We start from the raw sequence: 21561 nt of genomic DNA, 5'->3' as shown, positions 1-21561 counted from the left end.
AAAAGAGATCAAAGAGACATGATGATTAGATTAACTCCCTGACGGAACTCTATTAAAGCAGAAGGAGCTCTTGAGAACACAGCTGGACAAAATGAGTATAGGCATTAAGTTAAAGTACGGAATCCATGTTAACTTCCTGAAGTTGGTAAGTATGTCAAAAGTACGGTGTGCTTCTTACCAAAGCTATATTTTATTTAGTGATAAAGGGCGAGGATGTGTCATGAAGTATGCAGCTATTCACTCACCAATACTTTAGAACAAGTTTCTAAATACATACAGGTATTGTACATATATCTTAAAGGTATATGTGCAATTGGGGAAAATGTTAACAATAGATGAATCGATATAAAAGCATATGTGTATAGTACAAGCTATAAATAAGACTCTTCTCATTCGTGTCACTTCTTAAAAAGAATGAAATCACTTACAATAAAAAATAAAAATCCCTGAGAAAGAGATGCAGAAAAAAAGCAGTTTTTGAGAATTAGCTCTCTTTCCAAACAGGATTTTTAAATAAATAAATTCAGTCCAAGCTATTCCATTCCACAGAATATTTATGTGAATATACATTTCAATGCTATACAAAGAATTGTAATTTCGCAAGCTTTTTTTTTATTTTTTATTTTTTTTTATTAAGATTTATTTATTTGTGCATACAGAACTGGGGTACAGGCCAGAGACTCAGGGGCGGTAAGAGGCTTCACCAGAGACAGAGTGGGGAACAGAACAGGCAGATCGACGAAGTACACTGCTGAGGGGAGCAGCGGGCGGGTCAGGAGAGGTCTGCCACACCATGTGGTCACCTCCGGGGCAGGCGGGGATCGAACTCATGCGGAAGCGGCTTTAGATTCTCAGTGCTGTGCTTTAACCCGCTGCGCCACCAGGGAGGGCCAAGAATTGTAATTTCTTAACATGGAAAAAGTCTGTAATTTCTGCTTACTAAAACTGCTGGGGGGAGGGCGGGGGGAGAGCAACACCTTCCAAGGTCATGGTGGGCATCCAGCCATGGTTGGAATTACAGATCTGTAGGTCTAGTCAAGCCTCTGAAATTCCAATTTACCCCAAGAAACAGCAAAGTTAGTGTAAGGTGATGAGCCATACCTAGAAAGATATACTTCAGATATTTTTAAAAAATGTTTTAAGTCTATCAGCAAGGACCTTTGAGGCTTGGTTTTGCCAACTGGATGGGGGACAGAGAAGGGTGCACAAAATATGGAACAGGTCACCTGTGCTGCTTTGTATCACACACCTGAGCTTCCCAGTGGAAGGAAAAAATAGTGAATGAGGCCTTTCCTTCTTGGATAAGTTTAGAGCAGGAAAAAATTATATATATATGAAGGTTAGACATTATGAGGTCAAGAGCCATCAACCAAATAGAAGTTGATGTTTAAACAGAAACAGGTAAAATATCTGGGAAGGCAGCAAAACTCTCAGCCTTCTAATTCTAAAACAGGCACTCTGCTCTGCTGTGATATATATATATATATATATATATATGTAGGCAGATAAAATTATACTGCGGCTGAATACTAGGTATTGTTCCCTTCCAAAAAGCATTAAAATACAAAGGTCAGTTAGTTTAAATGGTATTTTATTACACACACTTTAACAAGATCTAGAACAACAAATGCAATGAAATATATTCTGTGGTATCATTTGTAAGCATTCTTAAAAATATAAAAAGGGGGCCTTCCCTGGTGGCGCAGCGGGTTAAAGCACTGCACTGAGAAACTAAAGCCACTTCCTTCCGCATGAGTTCGATCCCCGCCTGCCCCGGAGGTGACCCACATGGCGTGGCAGACCTCTCCTGACCGGCCCGCTGCTCCCCTCAGCAGTGTACTTCGTCGATCTGCCTGTTCTGCTCCCACTCTGTCTCTGGTGAATCCTCTCACCCTCCGCATCTCTGGCCTGTACCCCAATTCTGTATGCATAAATAAATAATAAAAAAAATATATAAAAAGGAGTCACATCCCAATGTAAAAAATGTTAACTTCTCTTCCTTTACACAACATTTATTTCATGTCCTTGTAGAACTTAGGAATGGTGTTGTAAGTAGTGTCCAGGGCATGCACATTGTTTGAGTAACTTTCTCTGTCACACAGCTATTTTCATGTGTGTATCAGAAAGGTGAAGGCCCAAAGACAATCCCCGGAGTGAGATGTTATTAACCAAAAAGTTATGGTCACAGAAGCAAATTAAAGGTCATGACTTGTCAAGGAGAGTTCTTCCAAGGAGAGTTAAAATAAGACTGAAACTTTGGTCCCACCCACAAATGTTATGATTCAGGTGAGCATCTTAGGGAAAGGGCTTTTTAAAAAAAGTTCCTTGGGAGAGCTGAGCAGGTGGACAAGGTTGCAAACCACTGGACTGGAAGATTCTAAATGCCTGTGCAGCTCCTAAATTCTAGGAAAATCTTCAGCCATCTGCTGCCTCACAGTGTCCTTAGATGGACTCTGATACCATTTTATTTTTCTCAGTGGTTTAGATTCCATAAAATAAAATGACAAACCAGTTTCACCTACCTAAAGAAAAAAAAATTAATACATTGAAAATATTTTGCAAGTGTGAATGTCGGAATTTACCTCCTCTCTATATTACAGAAGTAATATTGTTCTACCAACTTATCTATAAATAGTTTAAGGCTCCAAAATTAGCCTCAACATTTTTTTATCCACCAAAGTACCTGGCATCTTGTACCTGGTTGTGGATTGTGTTTATTCACAGTGTCATCGATCCTAGGGTAGGAAGACTCTCCAGGGATTGTCTGGACAATCTGCCTGCATGCAGAAAAGAAGTCCACCCCACATTCAAAGGCCTATGAGGCTCAGAAAGCTCACTTGATTTGAGTTCAGTCACACTCAGGTCCCCAATCTCCACACTGACAATCCTCTCTATCTTCTGAAGGTCACGGGCTTTCCTGTAGGACCTTTAAGTATAGACTTAAGTGTAGTCCATGATCTTGTTCCCCTGGATGACTTGATATTCAGTGTCCCCTCTCCAGGTTTAGGGTCTAGGTTCATACATATCTAACCAAAGAGACTAAGATAACATAACTTCTCCTTTGGGAAGACCTGGAGATAAATAAATTGTTAAGTTACTTAATGAATTAGTGGCTTTGAACAAGATATTTAGTGCCTCTACACCTTCATCCTCCTATTAACAAAGTAAGATTAGTTTTGTGAGAATTAAAGAATTTGGTTAACTAGATAAATATTTGAGCCCCTACACTGTGTCTTATCAGAAGGTAAGAAAGTGGGTGTGCACCAGATACCTACCCTCAGAGCCTCAGAGCCACATAGGTTACCACCTTCTTCCAGAGAAAAACATTAATCCTGGGGTAACAAGTATACGAATTAGAAAGGTATGTTTGAGGTCACAAACCCTATTTTGCCTGCTTAAATTACTAAGGTGTGGAAAGTTCAGAGATTTCAGAGAATAATAATAAAATACAGTTGGCATATCATCTATGAAAAAGAAAAGAAGTCCCTATAATTAAATATCAAAACCTGAGCTTGGGATCTGAGAAAGGGCAAAGGATATTAAATACAAATTAGGTAAAATATTCACAAGGCATCTTTTAAAAGTTATTGAGGTTGGTAATAATAGGGGTTTGGCGGTGACCACTCCCACCTAAAGGGCAGAAAAACGAAATAGATACCTTGATAACTGTTTCCAAAGTCCTTTGGCACTGTAGGTTTAATGTTAATATTAAAAAAGAAGAAGAAGAAGAAGAAAGAAACAACAGGATAGAACATCATTTTGCTCACCATTATCTTATTAGAAATAAAGAAATCACAACAATAAAGAAACTCACTCTAGATGACAAAACAATTAAGAAGCAGATAGACCATCCAAGGAATTTTCTAAGTCATTTCTCCTTTAGACAAGCCTTACATCAGTTCACACTATTTTATAGTATCAGCTAAGAAGTAAAATGAAAAACTTTGAATAGACATTTCTAAAAGCAAGGTCTTGAAGCAAAAATCCTTATAGTTCCCTAACATATTAAGATGTCTTCAAAGGAGAATACTAAGTGTAGCACATTATATTAACCTTTATTTGACTTTTTTTTAATTAGACAAAGCATACCCAAAAGCAAATTTATTTTGATCTTCAAGAAATATGGAGACTGAAGAAGGAAACAAGTTGTGTTATTTTATTGTTGAGTTTACTTTGCCATGTACATTATCTGCTGCATTATTATACAAGCTGTCCCCTAAGTGGGTGAAAGTCAATAAGAAAGCAGAGGAATGAAATTCAAGTGTGCAAACATTTACTAGCATTTTCTCTGTGGACAGTGCTGGGCCAGAACTCATGGGGAACACAATCAGGAGAATAAAACAGCCCTCCCCATAAATTATTTGAAATTAAATGAGGCAGAATTTTACAAACAAGTTACCCTAATTCAAGCTTTGGATTGTCAGTGCAAGGGAGGTGGGGGGAACTGACCAGAGCAAAAGACCAAGAATGAGAGAACAATAGTCACTAGCACATCCAGAGAAATGGTCCCTGATGTGACAGTGAAAAAAGGAGCAGGAACAACCCCCCACCACCACCCCAGAGTGTTCAACGAGAGACCCACAGACGCTCTGTGTCCTTCTGTCAGCACAATTTTCCAAGGATACTGAATGGGACCAGGCTAAAGAATTTAGAACTAAGCATGCCTTCCCTGTTTTGCACCCATCTCCACCTTTCTTCACACAATTCAACAAACAATAGCTGATTACATACTGTGTTCCAAACTCTGAGCTGGACACTCTCAAAGAGAAAATCATTAGTCATGGTCCATACCCCTCAGGAACTCACAACCCAGGGAGGAGAAAGGGTCATCCATTCACCATTCATTCACTCAACTGCCATCTACTGAAAATTTACTGCCTATAAGGTACGTACAAACATGCTGAGGCTTCAGAAATGAGCAAGACGTCGCTGAGCTGACAGTCCAGGACAAAAAACAAACACGCACCACTGAGTAAGCACACAGCACAGTTAGAGCAAAGCAGAGGGATGAACACCAGGAGCTTAAAAAAGAAAAGGTTACTGAGAGGGAAGAAGGTAGGTGATAAGGATGACATGGAAAGGGGGGCCTCTCCAGCTGACAATAACACTGCCAGCTCAAATTCAAGGTCAGAGATTGAATTAGGCTCTAATGGAGACACAGTTAACACACCACAGAGAGCCTCTTAGAGTATTCTGAGCAAAGCCAGGACTTGAAGGCAGGGCAGAAAGTCTCTGGTTGCTTTAATGACTCAGCCCAATCAGCAAAGTCCATTTGAAAGAAATCTTTGAGAAGGTAACACATGGTTAACAACAAAGCAAGGACTGGAATCCAAAAATCCAGGTGCTTCCCCCAAGCTCTCTGGACCTGGGAATGGAATAGTCACCCTGATTGATTATGCCATGCTGCTGCCCCCAGGCTGGCAGGGAGTGGAGGAGTCATTTCAGCAAGAGGCTTGGATTTCCATCTGGGTAATTGCCATCTCATCTTTTTTGTTGTCTTGATGGGGCATGTTTATTTTTAAACATTCCACCAATTAAAAGTCATTCTTAGCGTTTCTACAGTTGCATGTAAAAAAAAAAAAAAAAGTGAAGCTGAACTCAGATGAGTATCAATATAAGCATCCTAGCAAACCTCCTTTTTCACACTGGGGAAGCTGAGGCCCAGGTAAACTTAGATCTCCCTGTGGTCACACCACAGATTACACAGCGCCCTGGACTAAGAGTCTAGCATATTTTAGCAAACAGTCCCAGTGTGGGAGCCTATGACCCACATGTCAAAGTGATACGCACCTGGAGGCTGAGCATCAAACCAAAAGCGCAAGTAAAAGAAAAGAGTGTTGTGCTGCAGAAAAGAGTAGAAAGAACTTAAGAAATAAAAATGAGAGAAAAAGAAAGAAACCATTTTACAACTCTTCACGAAGCTTCTCCAAGGCCCCTCCCAGATCCAGCCTTCCACAACACTGCCCGGTTCTCTGAGGTTCTCTCTCTCATTAAACTGCCCCAAATCGCACCATTTTCTATTAGTATCCAACAGCACAGGTGGGAAAGGATTGCCAACTTCTTGTGAATCCTGAAGATTTCCTTTATGAGTCATGGGAAACTGAAATAACTTGGGGGGCGGGGATGACTTTAGAAAGAAACAATTTTAAATCCGTTCCCACTAATTTTTTCCACTGTGTGGTATAACTCCTGAAGACAGGAAAAATTAAATCTCTAGCGTTGACGCAAAAATGGGAGTTTTTGTTAGGTTGTGTCAATTGTCACCGTGGCATTTCTTATTAGGATTTTTCTTACTGTCATTTTTTTGTTATATTAATTATAGTTTGATCACTGTAGGAGCTATTTTGAATCCAGGGGACTTTCCTAACCAGATTGTTTTGGCATTTTAAAGTCACTCACATTCGGGGCCTAAACAATATGGCAAGTATCTCTTTTTCTCTCTCCTTTATACTCAAATTCTAAACAAAAGAGCCATCTGTTCTGGCTCTCAAAACACAGGCCCTTGTTTTCATTTCTCCATTAATAATGGTACCTCAAACTTATATAATATCTTTCTCCAACTTGCTTATTAAAGCATTTTGTAGATATTGCCTCATTCATCTTTAACAGCGGCCCCAAGAAACTGGGGGGGGGGGGGGGGGGGAGGGGAAATGTTTGCCAACCTTCTCTTAGATGAGTGATTATTGCTTGTTTAATGAGTTTTGTATGAATGACTACATGCTAGCCTCAGAAGGACCCTGGCTAACACCTAGCCCCATTCTGGCTCTTATATATGCAAAAGAGAGATCCAGAAAAGAGAAGTCATTTCATGCTCTATTTGTGTATGTGTGCTTCGCTTTCTCTACCCTTGACTGTAAATAGCGTAAGAACCAAGTCCTACACATTTTTATCTCTTGTAACTGCCATGTAAAAAGTGTTCATTTAAATTTTGTTGAATAAAAGAAAATGTTTGCAAATAGCTCTGCAGGTGGTTGTGGCAGAACTAGGAGAACAGGGGGTCTCAGCACCACCGACCCTGCCCTCTATTTACTGTTATTTTTAATGCCACACAAAGCGAAGGTGAACAGAAATGAACAGAGAACACCACCGAAGCGGGGAGGCATAGGACACAAGACCCGTGTCTGTAAGTAAGAAATGTGTTAAGCATACCTCGTCGGAATCACAGCGTGGCCACTGATCGCTACAGCGCAACCATGTTAAAGCTGACTCTAAAAGCTCTGTGTTCCTTTGTGCTTCACACAATTGGAGATCTGGAGAAGCTATTCTTTAAACATGACCCAACTGGAAAAAAATGACGTGTGTTAATGCGAACTGATGCAGTGCTGCATTAAAACCCTTGAGCTGGGTAAGAAAGCATCCTCTACCCCTGACTGACCCTCATCACTCGCTGTAACTCGAGAGCATCACAGCCTTCAGATCATGAAATCCACTAGCCACAGTTTTCCAATGAGTAGAGGTCACTGAAATAAAAAGTTTTTTTTTTTTTTTTTTTTTTTTTTTTTTTCCGTGTGCCTCACTGGAAAGCAGCAACTCATCTGGTATGTTTGTTTGATTCTCAGAACACCCTATTCCCACTGCTACTCCTTGAAGCTAAAGGAAAAGTAGTTTTTAGAAAAGCAAGTTAAATTTAGGATTCTGTCTTCAGAATTACTTCTATAGTAATAGTTCTAACAAAGTCAACAAATCCCTAAAGATTCTTTAAAAATAGATTGTCCCTATAGATAAGAAAGTTGAAGGTTTGGGGAGAGAAAAACAATTTTTTAAGTAAAAGAATAATCATAGAGTCCATGAGAACACAAGAATATTACAATGTGGTATCACATGAAATGAATTCGTTTCAGATATGAGCAGGAAACAAATTAGGTACAAAACACAAACAAATCAACCTAAATGAACCTTCAAACAATGCTGATGACTTTTTATCAAAGGGGGAGGTTCGATGGGGGCAGGAATGGAAGAAAAAGGAGAGATGTAGGGGGCAAATAAGGAGACAATTAGACCCCCACCATGCTGTGTCTGCACAGACAGAGAGGCTGCCACTAGAATCTGGAATTGTCTAGCACACAGTGGGAAACATTTCTATCATGCTATGCAGTATCAGCAGGAGAAACAGGCAGCATGTACTTTAGGGCAAGCAGCTGCAGAGTGCCCCTGCCCGGAGCAGGGGCACAGCAGGTTAAACTCACGCTATCGCAATGGTCTGTCCCTTCTCACCATCCTCAGCTCCCTCAGAATCATGGGTACCCTCAGAAGCACTTCTCATCCTTGCAGCCACTTCACAGAACATAAACAGTCTCTGAATGAGCTCCAGACAAACAGTGGCTTTTTCATACATATGGACATTCCTGTCCTCGGGTGCCTCTGAAATATATCACCTCGGACTTAGCCCACATAGACCATACCCAGCTTCCTAAAAATTCCCATTCAAAAGCACCAGGGTCTTAAATTTAAGAACGTACAAAAGATTCACAAAATTTTATTGAACTGGACTTGATCTCCAAACCATTTGTAAACAAGCCTCTGGAAAGTGAGTTATCTGAGGTCTGATTACATGTATGTCAAGTGCAAGGGCAGAAAAAGTTATCCCCACATGCTCTTCCTGTCAAAGCCAGGTCTGAGGGTTAAAAAAAAGGGGGGGGGGCAAATACCTGATCTCCATGAGCAGTCCTACTGGCTAATTGGTCAGCACTATTTGATGGCACTTTTCCAAATAAAAATTCCTATCACAGGACATTACTAAACTCATAGTCTCTATACTCGCAGTTGGATGCCTGGAAGGAAGAATCCCAACCATACTGAACCTCCGTTTTTTTCTATAAAATCAAGTTCATTTGGCAGCTATACACTTCTTTCTGGTTCATAAAATCTGTGCACAATTATGAAGTTCTCACAGTCAAGTGGTCTGCCTTCTCCCCCTTTGATATGTTCCTTCCCACTCCACCCTCTTTCTCTCTCCTGTGTGTGTGCATGCCTACCACACACACAAACACATACACACACTGACCCCAAGAACTCCCTGTTATCTAATCCACAACCTTGGTAGGGAAGAAGAAAATAATTCCTACCGACAATCCCCCTCACTGCCTCGTGGATTAAGATTTGAAACCAATAGTATTTTTTAATTAGTTCATGAGAGAAAAATAAGATACCATTGACAAACAGAGCTCACCTTGAGATGAGATGTCCTGCAGGCTTCACCAGTCACTTCACTGCCTAGGGCCACAGAGGCAGCCATCTGCCAGCCAGGTGAGCTGGGGAGGCACAGGAGTTCCAGCTGCTCAAATCCAATCCCTACCACTTACTCGCTGATCTAATCTTGGACAATTTATTTGACCTCTCAGCCTCAGTTTCCCTAAAGTGTAAAGCAAGGCTCTGAGATAAAATAATTGCCAAAATATATAGCAATTCTGACATCCTACTCTAGAGCTTTGAAATTTCATTATAAATAAAAGCAAATACCCTTCAAAGCCCTCTAGCTGGTATCAGAGTTTACCTATAGGCGCCCCGATAAATGGAAGTGACTTTTTGCATGTGCTTGCACAATAAATAATAATAGCACATCTAACAGGGCAAATACTTCTAATTTGTGTTTGTTTTCTTGTTTATTTCCAGGTTAAAGAAACAGCGGACACCACCTGCCAATGGCCTTTGGAGACTCCATGATGCCCTTTCAGTTGTTTTCTTGTTGTTGTTGTTATTGCCTTTTGGTTTGTTTTTTTAAGCAATAGACCAGAAGTTCACAAACCAAAAAGATGAAACAAAAATAAGGTGACTAAACATTGAGATAATGATTTAGGGAAAATAATACTACATCCCTCTTTAAAACCATTATTAAAACCAATAAGAATGATGATGAACAATATTAAAGCAAAAATAAAATTGAGCACAGAAAAGACCAATTTGCCTAGGATCCTCTCATCCGTGTAATCTGCACGCAGAGCAAATACTCATGTTTCTATTTGCTGCTCTAAACTGACAAGCTGGGTCGTTTGTTTGGTTTTAAATAAAATGGGGAAGCAACAAATATATTAAATCTATCTGCCAAAAAAAAAAAAAAACCATATTTGCATGTGGAAAACAAATAAGTGGGTGTCTGAATGGGTGATTAGGCATGCAATTGCCCATCTGCACCGGGGCCCCCCGCCTCCTGCAGGTGTGCCTGACGAGGAGCAAGAAAATCAGAACAAATGTAGAGACTCCGCTCTCCGCGATGGAGGCCGCAGATAGGAGCAGGCCAGGACCCACAGCAACTGCACTTGTGAGCTGTCCAGCACCACTGTCCAGTCACAGCTCTACTGTCTCAAAGCTGAAAAATCAAAAATACCCTTTGCCACCCTTTCATTAGATTTATGCAGGTTATTTAAACAACGGGCTTTTGTTTTCCCCTAAGCTTCTTCAATGTGTGCCTCACAAATATGTTGGGGCAACTATTTTCACTAGCATGCGTGATCTCACCTTACACTCTTCACCTCCAACTCCCCACTCCAGCTCAGACCCCTGCTCTCGCTCAATTTCAGCAACACCTTCTCAGACCAATAAAATTTAATCTGTGTCCTCCCCACACTTTATGCATTTCACCTGCTTGAGTTTTATTCTGAAAATAGACCAAATCCTAAAAAAATCATGAATGCACTCATTAATGGGTACATTCTGAGTGTCCATTAAGTAAATTTGTCTACTTAATAGTACACAGTACTATTTCTAACATTTAGAATTATGTCTAGCACATACTAAGTGTTCAATAAATAGTTATGCCAGTTAGTTATCATTATAATTTATAAACCATTACACTAATCTCATGGATCTTCTTGTGGAATAAGAGAGAATTCACACTTCTAAGGAGTTTCTACAATCTAGTGGAGAAGGCAGAAAGAAACTCTGATTATGTGGCAGAACAAAGTGACATGAATGCTCTACTGGTATGTAAACAAACTACTCTTAATCAGAACAGATACTTCTCCGGAGAAGACCTGCAGATGGCCAACAGACCGACATAGATGCCCATCATCAGTTCTTATTAGGGAAATGCAAATCTAAACCACAATGAGGTGTCACCTCACAACTGTCCAACGGCTGTAATCCAAAAGACAAGGAACAATAGGTGTTAGAGAGGGTGTAGGGAGAAGGGAGTCCTTGTAAACTATTGTTGGAAATGTAGTACATCCTTTATGGAAAACAGTATGGACATCCATACCTCAAAGAATCAAAAATATAAATTCCGAATGATCCAGTTATGCCATTCTGGCAACTACTAGAAAAATACTAAAACAATAACTTAAAGCACTACCTGTTTATTGTAGCACTATTTATAATAGCCAAGAGTTAGAAACAACCTAAGTGTCCCCTGGCAGGTGACAGATAAAGAAGAGCTTGTATATGTATATATACCAGAAAACTATTCAGCAGTAAGTTGATGAATGCTTGCCATTTGCAACAACATGGTTAGGCCTAGAGAGTATACAACGTTGGGTGTGGTAAGTGAGATAAAGGCACACACCATCTAATTGGGTCTATGTGTAGAAGATAAAGAAACTAAACTATTGAATGAAAAGACAAAAGCAAACTTTTGACTATCGAACTGAAATCATGGTTACCAGAGGGAAGGGACAAGGGGAGATGGAAATTTAGTAAAAGGGGTCAATTTTATGGTGAAGGATGAAAATTATAGACTTTCAGTGATGAAGACAATGTTGGACATGCCGATGGAACTGAAAAGTCATGCAGCTGAAGTCTATGTGCTATTATAAGACAATTTACCTCAAGAAAAACTTTTTTAAAAAAAGCACTCTGTCAGTACAGAAAAAGCAAACAAGGTTGAGTGGGTGGGGTTGGTTAGAAAAGGCCTACAGAACAGAATTCTCTGGAACCATCTTGAAAAGAAGCACAAACATCATCCTCAAAAATACATTCAGTACAAAAAAGTACTAAGACATCCTCAGTTAGCCTCCTTTCCCTCATCAATAATGCTAAGTGGGACAAAAGATTGCCCAAGATAAGTCAGCATTTATGTTTGCCAAGAGCATGAAGAAAGGAAGAATCACTATCCTCCACAAAGACTTCATTTTAAAATGGAAATTATCTAAGTGCACACAAAATGTGTTTTTGGAATATTCCTGAACTTCAGTACAGGGAGAACTCTTGAAGGACATGCTTCTTTCAACCTCTGCTAAGGATCCATCAGCATCTGTCTACCTAATTACCTGTCATGATGGAGAACATATAACCCTCTGAAACTACACAGTCCATCTTTGGCCTCATCATGATAATAACATTTTCCTCATAAAGCCTTTCTATTATTCCAATCTCTGCTACCAGAACTCCTTCTGAGGCCACAAAGAGCGGGTTTGTGTCCCCTTCCATGACAGAGTTCATGCTCTTCCTCCATCTGCTTTCCCTCTTCTCCACATCAGTCACATGCCGGTCCTTCTTTCATCCCTGAAAGGCTCCGGTTTCTAGTGCCATCAGTCACCTTAGATTGCCCTCTTCCTTTCCATACAGCTCTTTCTCACTATCCCAGGACATCTGGGGGGGAGGGGGAATAATATGGTGTTTAAACAACTTAGTATTTGCTGAGAGCTAAGCATTTCAACTCAGATCAAGAAGAAACAGAGGATCCAAAAGATTTTTGGGTTAACTCCATAAACCCTAACCCACTAAGATCCTGGCAGTGTCCATGCCTTTCTGATCTTGACCTTGAAATTCCATCTTTGACATAATTTAGAATAGTGCAGACATTTTAAGCCCTTGGAGGCAAAAAGACAAAGAGGTGGAAGGCATCTTCTGACCCCTGCCAATCTCAAGGACATATAGATTTAGAGGATCTTGTGTCTCCAAGTAAACCCTCTAGTCCTGTTTATCTCAGCTTCTCAGCTCCCACAGACAGCCTGCAGGGACTAACATGGAATTAGAGTACATTGTCTTTAACCATTTTAGAACTGAAAATCAGGTTCTAGCCACTACTTATTGTATAACCTTGTCAGTATCTCAATGTATTCCAAAAGGTAAAACAGAGAGCTCCAAATCAACTAGAGCCCAAAATAGCCAAGAGACCTCTTATATGCCTCCACACTCCCTCCCTGCAACCCCCACAATCATGGCACTTATTGTGAAATGTTCATGAATCTTTCCTACTCAGACAGGACACAGCTTCAGAATCCTCAACATATCATTGCAAGGAGCCATCGCCAACACACCAAGCACACATGCCTCTTCATGTCTCTGTGTTCAGAGCTGGGCAGGAAGCTCAAAAGCCCTGCCCCACTCCTCTACTTCATGTCTCTTCTAATTTCAATATTCTATGATTACTCCTTGGAGTCAGGGTGAGGATCTAGCTACTTTTTTTTTTTAGATTTATTTATTTTATGCTTACAGAACTGGGATAAAGGTCAGAGGTGTGGTGGGTGAGAGGATTCACTAGAGAAAGAGTGGGGAGCAGAACAGGCCGACTGACAAAGTACACTGCTGAGGGGAGCAGTGGGCAGGTTGGAAGAGGTCTGCTGCGCCACGTGGGTCAGCTCCCTGGCCAGGGATCGAACTTGTGCTGCAGTGGCTTCAGAAAGCTTCATAATGTGGTGCTTTAACCTGTTGCACCTCCAGGGAGAACCTGGATCTAGCTATTGTACCCAGTCTAAGAGATGTACAAACAAAGGATTTTTCCTTAGGGGACAGAAGCTTCAGCGAAGACTTGGGGAAGAGCTGCTTTCGAGCTGGCTTGAGGAGAGCTCTCTGTAGGAACTGATGTGGTATAGCTGTCTTTAGCAAAAAAAGGTTGGGCACCTGGGAAGCACTACCAGTAGAAAGAACAGAATAACCAACAGAAGGGTGAGCTGAGCAGAACCTTGGGGCTGTTAAGCAGAGCAGTAGCCACGACAGAGGCCATGGAGGATGGTGAAGGAGGGCGAACTAAGAAGATGACAAGATTAGATGAGTAAACCAGTTTTTGTGGAGTTTTAGATGCTGATTTGTTTTTAATTAACTCAAGGACCTTAAGTCATGTAAATGAGAAAGGAAGAGTCCTACATAGAAAAATGACTTAAAAAAAGAGTGGAGTTGGGAAAGCAAAGACTATTTCTCTGTTCTTAATGGCAAAGGGGTAAAAAAAAAAAAACCTTGCTATAAAATGTATTACAGGAACACTTTCATTATGTAAAAGCCTATTTTGTTTCCATGTCATTCTTAGATTACATCATAGAGTGGCTGCAGCCGTCTCGTACCGTATTATAAATAAATCACTAGCTTAATCATAGAACGAGCCAGGCCTTAGATTTAAAAGGAAAATATTAGATCATTTTTAATAACTGATATAACTCAAGTCAGTCGCCATTGAGGCAGGGGGAGGTGATGTCATCCTAGAGAAATTCAAAGAGGAACCAAAGAGGGTCAGCACCAGGCAGGTCCCAGAGAAGCTTCCATTTACAAGGAAGAGGTGGCTGATGGCAACTCAGTGGTGTTCACCCTCTGGTCTGTAATCTTGTCATGAAAATCAACCTTTATTCAAACCCCAATACCCAAAAAAGCCCTTTTAGGGAAGCACTGTGCACAAATATTTTGTTCCCACAACTCCCATATTTTCAAATGCCAGAAAATATGAGCATATTATGATGTTGGTATTTATGTCTTGGGAACCACTGAGTAGAATGATAAATGTTAAGGTTTTTAGTTTTGCAGGAAAACATCAAATCTGGAGTAACCAATATGTAAATGCCGCTGGTCTGGCTCAAGCTGAGGTGAGTGAACAAAGTGAGACAGAAAAAAGGGTTAGACAAAGAACTTTCTCTGTAGTTTTCCAACAGCTATTGAAGATTAAAGCAATTAAGGTGATCAAGGTGGCCCCCAACTGACACTGAATATGCACCAACCGTATACTAAGGACATACCCAGGTCCTCTATATATTGCACTGTTTTGAGCACAAGAAGGCTGAGAGAGGTAGGTGCTATTCACCCCATCTCTTTCAGATGTGAAAATCTGTTTTAAAAAGATGCAGTGGTTGAAGTGAGACTATACAACTAATAAGTCTTCTTGCTCAACCTACCCAATTTAGACTATCTCCTAACATGATCTTTCAATAAAAAGTGAAGGATTAATAAGAAACATATTAAAAGTTCTGAGAGTCTTAAAAAATATATACTGCGATTGAAGGGGATATGGAAGAGCAAGTAGGGCTAATGCCCTGACTACTGATAGGCTCAGTGACCAGAACCAGCTCCTTACTGGGGCAGCAGGTCTATTAAATGCATTCTGCATTTCCATTCATTTGTTTTAGGAATGTAAAGGTGGCTTCGAAGGGAACCTGTCATCTCTATAAACTGTACTGCCAAGCTGGGTTTTATAAAAAGACTATCGGGCAGGGGGAGTGGGAGGGGGTTGTGGAGAAGGCTAGAAAACGATGCTTTGGAAAGGAACTTTCTGTCAGACAAAAGGTATTGGCTAAGGTTTTATGTCTGATCCTGTCAGTCTCACAGTAATGTTGTGTATTGGCTCACTGTTCTTAATACAAATGTTATTCATAACTGCAGAGACACACTGTTAGAGCCAAGGAATACTGATTTATACAGCATTTCAGGACACCACATGACCCAATGGGAGATGTACAACCTGCAATTTAACTAAAAGGGACAATGTCAAGGCTAAAGAGCCCAAAGTTTTACCTACTTTCCCTAGTCTGTTTCTAGGACAAGATATAAGGCTGCAAAGAACAAAGAAAACATGCCTAAAAGTGGTATGGGTTAAGAAGCTGTATGAGTGTACGATTACAACACAGAAGCTGAATGGAGAGGTAGAGGGGAAGCCCTGGGCCAGAGTCAAAGGAGCTTCAGCCTGTCCCCCATGGTGAACCCCTCTGTCTCCAGGTCTTGGTGTCTCACCTGTACAACAAAGAGGTCGAGCAAAATCATTCAAAATTTTCCACTCAAGTAGCTCTAACTACTAAGGAGAGTATAAATGAGAAGTATGGAAGTACATCATTAATTGAAAACTTGTGTTTTTCCTCTAAAAAGCCATGCCAATTTTGCATTCTGTGCAATTATATATCAATGTTTATATTCATATTTTAAGTGGAGTTTTCCCCAAGAAAGCACTCCAAGTAAAACTGATTCACAGAGGAGCTCTGTGTTTATACAGTGGCTCCACCACATAAGTCCTACTTCCACCTTGGCACATGCCATGTACCCCAGGGTGTGTGTGGTAGGCAGCCCCTAGAAGGCCCCTGTAAATCCACCTCCTAGTATGCAATTCTTCCCCTTGCATGTGGGTTGGATTCAGTGACTTGCTTCCAGCAAACAGAATAAAACAGAGGAAAAGGTGTGTCACTTCTAGGATTAGGTTACAAGTGGAGTGTGGCATGCATCTGGAGGGCTCTCTTGCTCCCTCATCTGAGGGTTTTGCCATGTGAAGCTGCCTCATGGAGAGGCCCACATGGACAGGAACTGAGCGCAGCTCCAGCTCACAGCCAGCAAGCTTGCATTTGAACTGGGTCCAACAACGCATGAGGAATCAAATCCTGCCAACAATCATACAATTGAGTTTGATAGTGGACCTCCCTAGCTGGTCTTCAGAAGAGACCACAGGGTCAGCAGACCCTGGCCTGCGGCCTCAGAAGGACCTTGAGGTCCATCTTCTGACTCACAGAACTGAGAGATTATCATTGTTTCTTATTGGAAGGTGCTAAGTTTGGGGTAATCTGTCATGCAGCAACAGATAACAAAGACAGCATCCAAGCTGGAGAGGTCCTCTCCTTTTTTATTTGAATGGCTCCTGTCAACTCCACCATTTCTCAGGTGCATAGGAAGTAGACCATCAGATCTCTTGAGGGAACTAGTATCCCTGAATATAGAGATGTTTTCCAGTCTGGAGACACAGACTCCGGCATGCTCTGACCTGTATTAGAGATGAAATAATTTCAATGCAGGTCAAAATAACATGGCAGGTACAGTGGCAGCATGTTAATGAAAATGAACTGGAGACAGTCACATGTGGATGGTGAGAGACTTCTTACTTGGCCAGGTATATATGCTATCCAGGCCATGCACCTTCAGACCTGATCAGCCCTAGTGGGCCAAACTGTCCACAGGTCCACCCTGAGATCTGAGAGCCTAATTTACCTCGATTTTTCAGACCTAATATGAGATCTTAAATGTATCTGATGATTAACAAATGTGTTATAATCAGTACTGCTTTCCTGTGAGTTTCTCATGTGGATATCTTTCCCTCCAACTAGACTTCAGGTTTTCTCAGGTTTTCTTCAGGTTTTCTATAGGGACTCCATGTTGTCTGAAAGGATCAGGTCAATACTAGGATGAGAGTAGAGAACAAGCATAGTGATAGAGTGTCGGTGAACGTGGGTAAATATCAGGCAGTATCGCTAAAGGACTTGGAGAGCTCTATACTCACTGGACATGAGATCCCTTCTACCACATAGTAACTCTATGAGAGAACCTGAGAACTCCCGTGGCCTCCCCACCGAACAGCATAGTTATTTCTTCTATGCTGAAGTCAGAAAATAGAATAATGTGGAATTATTTATTTTTATGGACCACGAACACCTCCCACAAGCTATCTCTGGGTTACAGGAGAGCCACAGGGCTTCAGGAGGCTGTTTGGGCCTACTCAGACCCAACAAATCCTTCTGTGATTTCTGAAGCTGTCACATAAAAGCAAAGACAGCAAGAAGCGTGCCCAGAAACCACCTGACCAAGAAACTGCAGGGAGCCAAGAAAGTCACCTCTGACAGAAGTGACCAAGGCTTTGCTTCCGGCAGAGACTAATACCTGATATTTCTGAAGACCAAAGAGGAAATATTAAAACTGAAAGCCCTTGGCTACCATTAACAATTGTACACTAGTATCAACAGAGGGAAATAATTTCCTTCCTGACTCCCACTGGGCCAGTCATGCCTGGAGCAGAAGGTGTGATTATCTAATCAAACAAGGCAAGAGCCAAATGGGCTAGACTGTGGCTTCCAGGGGGTTCTCAAGCATAGAGACTTCCTCAGTCTATGAATCTACCTCCTGCTGCCTAGACAAAAAGGAAATATGAAAAGTAACAATAATGCACTTTCATTTCAGCTTCAACCATTAAGAGTAAGCAAGTCTCCAGATCTAGCAGCTTTCCAAATCTAAGGACAAATTAGAGCCCATGCAGTCTTGGGGGTGATAGTGGTGCAGGCTGGGAGGGAGGGCGGACATGCAGCATACACCATGCACAAAGCACAGTGCTGAGAACTGAACATTACATAGTCTTATATTTCTTTATACTTAAGTCTTTAAGTATGAAAAAAAAAATGCAATGACCTATCATAAATAGACCCCACTTTATGGGCTGTGCAACAGGCTGGTGTATATTCACAACACAAATACTCTAAATAAACAGGAGTAGACAGCAAGAAGGTGACAGGGTGTTGCTCTTCTAGGACTGAGCTGCTGTTTATTGGCACCTGACTCTCTTTTAAACTACTCACCAACTGCCTGAGTCATTCTAGTCCCCAAAGCCCCTTTCTGTCCAGTCATGTTTAATTCTCATAAAACCAACAAGTCCAGCCTCATCGTGCTAAAATTCCTAAAGCTTTCCAACAGAGAATTAGGCAATATCTCCTGAACACCCTCAGGGCCAGGGACACTCATTACCTTTGGATTACTCTTTCTTTTCATGAAACTGCCCCTGGGCCTATTAAAACCAGAGATCTCATACTGTCATGACCCAGAGATGCTGTCCATCTTTTGACCAGGTTTTATATTCTTGAAGATCATACTTGTGTAAGCCAAGCATCCTGCGTTCCTAGGGTCTCATTCTTCTACCTGCTCCCGGAGAAAGATGATGCCTGGTGCTCTCAGCATCTGTGGTTGGCTAATGTCCTTTTCTGAGGATGAGACAAGAATTCAAGCCCAACTCCACATCGGGGGCTCTAACAGTAGGATTTCCAATCACCCATGTAGCTCCAACCCTTGCTCTACCTCCTTACAACACCAGATAGACTTCTGAGAGACCACCGCTTCTCTGTGTAGCTAGCATGAGATTCAGGTGAGATCACTTCCAAATTCAGATCCGAGGGGGACCCAGGTTACCTTCATGCCGATTCACATCATTTTATCCTCATGGTGTCAATGACTGGGTCAGGAAGGTGCAAGAAATCAAGTGCGATCAAGTATGGCAAAAAGGGCTCTCAAAGGGCAGAGGAGTCTGCAGCCGGTGACAACGGGAAGCTGTATCATGACTATGAGGTGACACACCCTGAAGAAGACCCCCACACAAGGCCAAGAGCAGAGCAAGGAGCACTGCAGAGAAACTGCAGGAGCCTGCTCAACCTGCTCCTGAAGCCCACCTTACTGAAGACACGTGGATTCCCAGAGGACCCCATGTCACTGTGTTCTAGGATCCATACTCCACTTATTGCAGTCTAAGGCTGTGTCAGCAATTTAGAAGGCAAAAGCCACTGTTGGCTCAGAGTTAGTTCCCTGACAACAAAAACATCTGAGTCCCTTCCAACTTGTTCCTATTAAGGCACTCTCCTATTCCGTCATTCTACACTGGAATTTTGTTTTTAATCCAAGTTCAAGACTCCATATTCAATCACAATTTAATTTTGAATTCCAAAAATCAGAAAGCAAAGTAGGTAACAAAGATGCACATTTGATGCTTACATGTGCTCGTGGGATGTAAGTTCAATCACAATTTAATTTTGAATTCCAAAAATCAGGAAGCAAAGTAGGTAACAAAGATGCACATTTGATGCTTACATGTGCTCATGGGATGTAAGGTTCAAGACCATGTTAGAAAGTTCAACATACTAAAATGCTTCAAAGTCAAAACAAAAGTTCGAATCCTTTTATTTCATGAAGATCCACAGGCATACAGAAGCCAGTTTTTCATTTAAGATACATTGAGAGGCCCTCCCTGGTGGCACAGAGGGTTAGGACGCAGCAGTGGGGGTGAGCTGCAGCCGCTCCAGTGAGAGTTCGATCCCTGCCCCGGAGGTGACCCAAAAGTCTAGCAGACTTCTCCTGACCCGCCCGCTGCTGCCCTCAGCAATGTACTTCGTCAGTCGGCCTGTTCTGCCCCCCACTCTGTCTCTGGTGAACCCTCTCACCACCCCTGCATCTCTGGATTGTGTCCCAGTTCTGTATGCATAAATAAATAAATCTTTATTTTAAAAAGATACATTGAGAAGTGAAAAGGCAACAAAATGTAACTATAAGCTCAGTGGCACTTCTGAAGGAAGTTCAGTTTTCTCAGTTACATCCTCTGCTCCATTTTGGAAAAGGACACCATAAACACAACAAAGCCTATCATTTATTCAGTATAAGAGCAGTGTTTGGGGCACATACGGACTGGAGCCAGCACAGACACCACAGACCTAGAATTCGAAAGGAAGTGTTTCCCAGAACTTACCAGCCTTAATCTTCAGATGATCCCCCAAATCCAGAGTACCTCACACCATTAATACTTTTCCCACCCCCGTTTTTAGAGCATGATATTCTAACCTACCCACTAATCACAGAGGAATTCTAAGAGCACAAGGGAAAGTTTACCTTACCTGATCACCACTCCCCTCCCAAGTATGAGCAGGATTCAACTCAGACCTCAATGGAGCTCCAGCAGTCCCTTTAAAAAAAGATACTACCTAAGCAAATTTAGCTTCCCTTACACAGGGATGTTGTGAAACTAGAAGAAGATTACAGAAAACGTGTCATAAACAGGAGTAAACACACAAATATTATTTCTTTTCCTCACAAATGTCCTTAACACTGTTCATGGATATTTTCATTTTGGTCCTGCAATTTCAAGAGTGCCTCCTTCCATGCCAAAGGAGAGAGAAGAAAATGATACAATTATTGGCACCCCGGAATCTTCATTACTCTAAGCTTCCTTCCAATTTCTCTTCATGCCACTTTCCAAGAGCTGAGTCCTGCTTTTGCTTTGCCACACATTATATTAGCATTATTATATTTCATCCACTGCCAGTGAAGTCTACTCAAGAAAAAAGATGTAAGAATATTTTGGTTCATTTCTAGTTCTTAGTCCATAGTAGTTACTAACATTTAAACAGAGAGCAGTGATTTCTAAAGCTCATTGAGACATTCACACTAATAACAAGGGATAAGTTCTTTTCTTCATAAGACTCACCCGTTGAGGAAAAATGCCTTCCCTCTTCTAGTGCGCAGGAGTAGAACAAGGCAAAAAGAACAAGACTTGGAATCAGACGACTGGATTCTGTCTTCAGTTCTGTTTCTGAACCACAGTGTTCCCACCTATGCAAAATAGGAGAAGGTGGTTACTCTCACAACTCATCAGCCTTAGAGCTTCCAGATTCATGAACTCATGAGCTGGATGCCAGAAACAATGCCATGCTTGAAACCCACAAATCCAGGGCCTTACCTCACTACCTCCCAAGCTCCTTGTTAGCTCCTGGCACTAGTATTTCACTAATTTGTCCCAAAGTGGAGGAAAGAGAATTCAGGTGCCCCAATGTGTGGTCCTTAGCTGTCCTGGGAAAGCAATTTCATCATAGAATCAAAGGTAAAAGATGTAGGTCAATTACTTAGAAAGATTTTAAGCAAGAAAAGAAT

General features: G+C 41.4%; 1 protein-coding gene across 1 annotated transcript in view; it reads right to left on the bottom strand.

The window, feature by feature from the left end:
* Positions 1-21142, bottom strand: part of LPP (LIM domain containing preferred translocation partner in lipoma) — a 561646-nt gene extending 540504 nt beyond the window's left edge. Inside the window, exons 1-2 of the mRNA XM_004675087.2 lie at positions 21119-21142; positions 20529-20596 (exon numbers count right to left, since the gene is read on the bottom strand). The gene's annotated coding sequence lies outside the window, so the exon portion shown is untranslated. The remainder of the gene's footprint in view (positions 1-20528; positions 20597-21118) is intronic.
* Between the last annotated feature and the right edge of the window lie 419 nt (positions 21143-21561).

The sequence above is a fragment of the Condylura cristata genome, unplaced genomic scaffold, assembly GCF_000260355.1.
Source record: "Condylura cristata isolate star-nosed mole 26May11 unplaced genomic scaffold, ConCri1.0 scaffold00003, whole genome shotgun sequence".
Taxonomy (NCBI): Eukaryota; Metazoa; Chordata; class Mammalia; order Eulipotyphla; family Talpidae; genus Condylura; species Condylura cristata.
Note: the sequence above shows the minus strand (reverse complement) of the source record. Positions and strands in the feature narration are given on the sequence as shown.